General features: G+C 41.7%; 1 pseudogene; it reads right to left on the bottom strand.

The window, feature by feature from the left end:
* Positions 1–3,610: 3,610 nt before the first annotated feature.
* Positions 3,611–5,652, bottom strand: LOC121460035 (annotated as a pseudogene).
* Between the last annotated feature and the right edge of the window lie 2,408 nt (positions 5,653–8,060).

The following is an 8,060-nucleotide window of genomic DNA, read 5'->3' as shown; positions in this document are numbered from 1 at the left end:
TCTCCGTGGCCTAGACTCACTCCTTCCCTGGCAGAATCTCGCAAGACTCCTTGCCCTCTTTCTGTAGGAGGAAGTGCCATCTTCCGTCCATCCCTGGAATGAGGTTCTCCTCAACACTTAGTTCTCTGACTCTGCTGCTCACAAGGTCAGCACCCTTTCTCTTTTTCACGTCTCTTACAGGATGAAGTGATGCTTTTTTCTAGTCTTCAGTCATGATACACTCTCTACGTACTCATGACAATTGTGCACTAGCTGTAGCCTCTACGCCACAGAAGTTGCTCACTCAAGAGATGGCTCTTTTTGTCCTCTCTCGACAGGAGTGATTTATAATAACGACACCCACACAACTAGATCAGACTTTGGAGTAATCAGTGACTATGAGAACAGATCTTAAAGAAATTGATACTGGTAATAAAAGGAGTGTGATAATGAAAATGCTAGTACCATAATAAATTTGTTGAAGGATAAATACATTTAATATAGTAACTATAGAATTGATAATGGGCTACTGATGGGGTTATGTAAATGAGTTCAGTAATGTGCGAAGTGTTTCAAAACAGTCTATAATTTAGTCTTGGTATCTGAGAAAGAAGGGCATTTCAGAAACCTTTTCTCCTCCACTGCTTTCTTCAAGTACAAAAATGAAAAATTTTCCATAGAATAAAGTTATTGGGAGAATAGGCTAATAATAAGTGAACAGTGCTTCTTATTTATTTTGATTGATATACATTTTAATTTAATGGAAAAGGCTAAATAATTCCCTCCGCACTGCTAAAGACTTTCCTTCCAGTAGATTGATGGCTCACTGTACGTGCCCGTAAACAATGTAGCAGTCAACCTGCAACAATATTTGGGTAATGTATATGACCTGCCTGTCATAGTTCTTAGTTTATAGGAAGTGCTTACTGAACGTTAGTTTTATTAATTCTTGCTTAGATGAGAGGTAACTTGGTAGGAATCTAAATTACATGTGGGAAAGTATGGTGGAGATGTTAACTGGTACTTTCCTCCGGATAATTCCTTGTACTTGAATCTTTTTCTCTATTCAGCCTGTGAGTTGTTCGTTGCTTTAAAAACAATAAACCTAATGTGGTAGGAAGATCTAGATGTGGATGTAGGATATATCATACATATCACCAAGGTGACAAGTCTTTCTGGGAGCCAGTCCCTGAATGGGAAAAGACTTGCTCAATTTGGAGAGTCAAGTGAGGTGGAGCAGAGATGTTTTGGCTAAGATAACCTGATATGAGGTGAAATAGACATTCAATTATTAAAACTTAATAAAGTTGTATGTGTTGTAGACGATGAGTTTGTAAAGTAGATCATGATAAACATGCTAATTATTTAGTTTATCTTACCCTACAAGTCTGGCGGCTTTGATAATGGCGAATGTAAACTGTGACTCATACTCTAGGAATGGGGCAAGAGAGCTTTGAAGTGGAGACATTGGTGGTTTACTTGAAAAGGAGAAGCTTTGAAGTTGATAATGTACAGTTTCAGTTTTAAAGAAAAATGGAAACCCCTAAGATCTGTGTGTCAACTAGAAGTGACAGAGATTTGATTCGTAGAGAGAGAGTGTAGTCATATTCCTAGTACCTGTGTTGGAGTACCCTGCACTTAGGGTCACAGTCCACCATGTCTGGACAGCTCTCTAACCTCAAGCCAAATAGAGGATTCCATTTTCCCAGCAGGGCTTCCTCTTCTTTGCCTGACCTTATTTGGAAGCTATCCCTGAGCCTGGATGCCTGACTTTTCTTTTAAATTATTTATTTTTATTATTTTTACAGTATTCTTCCTACACGTATGCCTGTATATTAGGAGAGGGCGCCAGATCTCATCATTGGTGGTTGTGAGCCACCATGTGGTTGCTGGAAATTGAACTCAGTACCTCTGGAAGAGCAGACAGTGCCCTTAACTGCTGAGCCTAATCTCCAGTCCTGCCAGACTTTTCTTAAATGTGATCTTTACCACAGTTTCCAGCAAATGCTTTCCCCTCCCTGCCCGTATGATAATTAGGTGTTGTGTTCCAGCGATATGGTAAGACCGTGCTGCCAAACGCAAATTAGGTGATGCTCCAGTTTCTGTCCCCGTTCTTTGTGTTCCCCTCACTTTGGAATAAAGCTGAGCTATAACACTGAAGCGGTCTCCCAGAAGACTATTCCCACCATACACACAGGCTGTACAAAGCTCTGCATGCTGCCTGTGCTCCCTTTGTCCTTGTCTCCGGGTGACCAAAGGACTATGAGGATGAGGGAAACCCCACATACCTGTAAGATCCCTGATCCTGAACTAAATCATTACTACTCATATTCTTTTCCCCAAGTCATCTTCCCTTCTCAATTTTCTGCTAGCTAGCCAACTGCCACATACTCAAGTTTAAAATCTTCGGTAAACTTTTTATTTTTATTTTTGACAGGGTCTTATTCCGGCTGGCCTGGAACTGTGTACCCGAAGTTGACACTGAACTTGTGGCAGACGTAGCCCCCGAGTGCTAGGGTGGCAGACGTGAGCCACCAGGTCCAACCTGGATAAAATTTTATTTATTCAATATCAACATTCCCATAGCCAAGAAAAACATTATTTTCTCTGGATTGTACAGTTGTGCGCAGAGAGGAAAGAGTCCTTCTGAGAACTAAGTGAAATCATGGATGTACGAGAGCTTGACATGGGCTAGGAATTCAGTAATATAGACAGATCGTATTTTTCCAAATCATGTTATTTCCCAGGGTATTCTGCTCTCACTGAAGTTGTGTGTCCTCCACCTCCACACCCCATCCATTCTTACACCTAGGCTGGGAACTTCCTTAAGTTTGGAAAGTTCTCCCTTTCTTTTCCTGTTGTGCAAATGCTAGTCATCCTCGCAGGACATGTCTGTCCTCTTTCAACATTGGAGCTGGGGGCCCCTTCCATATCATGCTCTTAATACATTGCTGTGAAGCAACTAAATGCATTTATTGTCCTCCCTCCTGGCCTTGATTGACTTAAATTATCCTTCTCAGGCACTGCCCCAGATTTATGCTGTGGGCCACTCATGGCAGCACCCAACCATATACTGAGCACAATATTATATTTCTTATTTTTCCTTCCCAGTTTCGCTATTGGACTTTTCGTCCACATTGCTCCAACATAAGATTGTCATAATTTGGGGAATAGACTTACTAAGTTTAGGGCACTTTTAAGTTTAAGTGTATTCGTGTATGTCTGATTGATTTTTTTTCTTTTTGTGATGAAGCTTTATACCAAGAAAGGTCAGCTTTGTACATCTATTTACGTATACGCTTACATAGGCCCTTTCCAGAACCTTCCCTAATACCTCCTTCAACACTTGTCCTTTGGTGAGGATGATCTTTGAAAGCAAATTCTAGGCAAGATAAGGATGTTGTCATCTGTGAGGCCACATTCACAGTCTCAGTCTCTGTGACTGTCTTCTGAGAGGGGAGATGCCCTTGGGAAGCAGGGGACAAGATAAGTCCAATTCACCTACAGGCTGAAACTCTGGTAGGAGAGCTACAGTTGATGTCAGCTCTGCTCCTCCTCAGGAATCCTGGTGATGTGGCAAGAGACATGGAATGGGTGGATCTCATGGGATTTGGGTCCACCACTCCCCTGACTAGGTTCCCCTAGAACACTGTAGTATTGACATGGTCTTCATGCCCATGGCCTCCACTTGACCTTTGCCCTCATCTTGATACCCTTTGTTCATAACTTCATTGTCAAACGCCCCAGAGGCCTTGACTGGGAATCCTCCTCTTCCTCCTCCTCTGGGTCCCTGAAGCACTTGCAGCCCCATACCATGCAGCGCACATGACAGGGCAGCAAACATGGTGGCAGCAGCAATGTCTCTGGAAGCAAGTGGTGGCCAGGGAGATGTTGTCCCAGGGTTTCAGAGAATGCATGCACAAGGGCAGGAAATCCCAGCCCCAGAGCTTCAGACGCAGGATGCGAGGGCAGTAGCACTGCAACATCCAGATGTACATGATCAGAAGCACCAGCAGAATGATGGGCACGCCCATGTCTATCAACACTGGCCAGCCAGCCAGAGACAGGTCAAACACTCTTAGCGGGGTCAGGAAGGAGAAGAAGAGGTAGAAGACTGAGAACTGGCCCAGAGATGTTGCTCAGGTCTTTGACCAGATGGATGTGCAGTTGGGTGAATGGGAATTGGGTACCACAGCAAGATTCCAGAGATGTTGAAAAAAAATGGCACAGGGCAATCTGGAGAGAACTCCTCAAGGTGCTTCCTGGGTTGGCTATGGCTGCCAGGATGGCAGTGGTGGTTGTGCCAATGCTGGACCCCAGCTTGAGTGGATATGCCCTCTCAACGGTGGTCACTCCAGTACCAAGGAGTGGTGTCATGGCAGAAGTGAATACGGAGCAGCTTTGCACAAGGAAGGTCATACCTGCCCCCACAAGGATGGCTATGTATCCAGCTAACCAAGCAAAGGGAAAGGGGGAATCAGTATTAAGGGTCTTCTTGATGACAATGGAAACCTGTCCCTTGAGCACAGAGCCCAAAAGCTTGACTATAATAATCAAACATCAACAGATGACCAGCAGGGAGACAGCAAGTAGGATGATACCTGCAGCAAGATCCGGGAGACTAAAATTCATGACGATGTGCTGGCATTTAGCAATGTTCTCCCTGTGGGTTACATTCTGGATGGTCCAAGTCTGTATGCCATTGGTCTGGCAATGTGAAGGAGAGATGCAGTTATCAGGTGAGGGAACAGTGATACTCATCTGAGTCACTCTGGTGATAGTTTTGCACCAGATCTTGACCGGGCTCTTGCTCTGGGCTGCTGCATCACTCATTGCAAATTGTTGAATGACCTTTTTATCCAGCTGGATGATGAGCTTTGTGAAGGGCTCTGTGATGACTTTTAGAAGGTCTGGGGCATCTTCTCCATTCTTGAACTTGAAGGTGTCCACCACAAGGTTGGTCAAGATCTCTAGGTAGTGGATGGCAGCCTCCAGAGGCAAGAGCACCAACTCAGAGCCAGTTGAGGAAGTCGTGGAGCGTGGTCCCTGCAAATGTCCTTCTGAACTCATTCTGGTCTCCTGCCTGCATCAGTGCCACAATAGTATTGGTGATGGAGGTTCTGCTTTGGGCCTCATGATGATGGGGATATCAGCCCGCATGTTCAGCAATGATGAAAAGCAACCATGCTGACAATAATGGGCCAAGACGTGCTGCATCTTTGCATCATGATGGTCACCAGCACCCCAGTCACTATCCCAGCCACAGGGTTAGACATGATGCAGTTGTTGCTGAGGAACGGTCCAGCCATTTTCTCTCCAACCAGTTGGAAGGTACTGCTGAGTACATCCAAGGAGCAGATGAACAAGTAGAGGAAGCCCAGGAGAAGAATGAATTTCCCAATCCACTGGAAAATGCAGAGAATCTTCCCTTGGTGTCTCCCTCTGACCATATTATCCCCTGTTCAAGCAGGTTCCAGGGGTCAGTCCCCTCAGTGGGCTCCTCTATTAGGACCATGGTGGAATAGGAGGGTTCAATATTGGTTGCAGGAGCCCAATATAATTTTTGCTGGTCTTCTTGTCCTTGACTGCTGTGTTAGACTGTGGACCTGAGGCCCCTTCAATGAATTTATTGGGATTGGGCTGGGCATTTTCCAACTTGCGCCAAAGAGTCATGATCTGGAAGGAGGACAACACAGAACAGCTGAGCTGGGAGTCCGAGCTGGGAATCACTGAAGAGCTGGAAGCCATTGGTGAACTAGGAACCACTGGGAGCTACTCTGTCTGACTGATTTCTAATGACTGAGAGAAGAGAAATAATTATTTCTGCTAATGCGATGTCACTGAATTTCCCTGAGTATTTAAGAATTTGTTTCGGTAATTTCTTTTTCTTTTATATTTTCATAGTATTGAGGACTGAATCAAGGATCTTGTGTATTCTACTATTGTATTGAGCTACACCCCCACTATCCAGACCAGTTTCAGAGCAGGTTTAGAAGCCACTGAATCTGTAACTCGTGTCCTTTTACTATCAGGGAGTCACTCTTTGATGCTATGTGGATGAGCAGTAAGACGGCAGAATTCAGAACTTTTCAATCCTTGCTTTAGTTCACTTTGCAAAAGGTTATAGTGAGGCAGTAGGCCTACCCTGTCTTGGCTTCTCTAGTTACCTAAATGACTAGAGCGTTGTATAGTATCATTGGTAGTGCTATAACATACCTTAGAGTAATTGAAAGTGTTGCTTGAATAATAATAATGCAGCATTAATTAAAAGAGCTGAAATTTAAATGTAGATATTTCTCATGCAGTACTACCAAATTAATACAGGGAATAACTATGTGGAATATCCTGATAGCTTTTGTGTTTAATATTTTAGCATATTTTACATGCATATATAAAATTAAATGAGCTCTTACAAATAGAATGACCTTTGTAGTATAAATAATTGAGGTAATATTTAACATACATTGAATATGGAGATAAATTAGTTTGTGCTCATATATATAAAAATGCTTGGTCAATCAATTTATTCTTGAAAATTTCTGATGTGTTTTATATAAAAAATAATTCAGCCTGTTCTCTCCTTCCATCATGTGGGATTTAACTTAGTTGGCCAGGGTTGGTTGGCAATTGCCTTTACCCACTGAACCAACTCACTGGCCCAGAAATGGTCATTTGATAGTATGTTTACGTATTAATAGCTAAAGCCCAGTTGGCATTCCCCAAATGCTATTCTGATTTCTACTTCCATACGAGGAGTATTCGAATATTCATTGTTCATTACATCGACTGACACTTTTTAATTTGTTGCCCATGTGTGGACATGCTGGTGGCCCACTCCTCTTTTTCACTTGCCAGCTCACTTGCTGGAATCAAATACATGGAGAGCCTTTGTTTGCCTTCCCCAAACAACCGACAGGTCATTTGCATATCTATCAGATAAAAAAGTCCTCCCAAATCTTGTATTTGTATGTCATATATATATATACATATATGTATATATATATATGTATATATATATATATATTGGATTTTCCAGGGTTTCTCCATAGCTTTTTTTGGTTCCTGTCCTGGAACTTTGTATTTTAACTTTTTCTATCTTTAATCCATCTGAAATTTTTCTTGGGATTGGTATGAATTGGAACATTTCTCTTAAGTGAATGAACAATTAGTCCCTAACACTCATTCTTGTCCATCTCTTATCCATAGAATTGAAAAACCCTTTTTAGACATTTTTTCCTAATCATGCATTGGTCTGCTGTAAACTTTGTCCCGTTTTCTTGATTTATTTGTTTGTTCTTTTGCCAGTCCTCTAATTATTGTAACTTTATAATGGCATGATTTAATATCTGTTTATGAAGGAACATTTCTATGTACAGATTGCACACATGTGCATGCACACAGATGAACACTCATCCTTACTGTTCCTCTTGTTTTCTGAATTCTAAGAATTTCATTTCCTAAGTGAATTTTAGAGAAAACATTTTAAGTTAGTTATACACCTCCTGATACTTTCTTTACTAATGTATTGTATTTATACATTAGTTTGAGAAGCTCCGGCATATTTATATTTATGTTCATTCAAGGTGTGTTAATTTATTCACAGCTTCTATCCAATTCCTTCAGAAAGAATATTTTTCTTCACATATATTGTTATATCTTCATTAAGTTTATTCTGAGATTTTAAAAATATAGTTAGTATGGAAGGACTTTAAAATGAGCTCTGGGTGTTAAATTTTTAAAAATGTATTTATTTTGTGTGTACTCTGCATCGTGTGCATGCCTGGTTCCCAAGGAAATAAGAGCTGGGGTTGCAGAGGGTAGTGTGGGTACTAAGAACGGAACCCAGGTCCTTTGGGATAGCAGTCAGTGCTCTAACCGCCGAGCCATCTTTTTAGCCTTGGATTGTTACATTTTTAAAAACTAAAACAAGCTTTTATTTAGATTTGTCAAGCCTTAAATGTTTCTTTGGTAACTATTGATTTGTTTACTTACCTCTCGGATTCATGTTTTATTTTGCAGGAGCACCGTTTCCAGCAATTATTTCCACTAGGGTTTATGGGAAATCCATTTTATGAATCCAT

Source organism: Microtus oregoni, unplaced genomic scaffold (genome assembly GCF_018167655.1).
Source record: "Microtus oregoni isolate MIOR12 unplaced genomic scaffold, Mior012 000020F_ref0000438, whole genome shotgun sequence".
Lineage (NCBI taxonomy): Eukaryota > Metazoa > Chordata > Mammalia > Rodentia > Cricetidae > Microtus > Microtus oregoni.
Note: the sequence above shows the minus strand (reverse complement) of the source record. Positions and strands in the feature narration are given on the sequence as shown.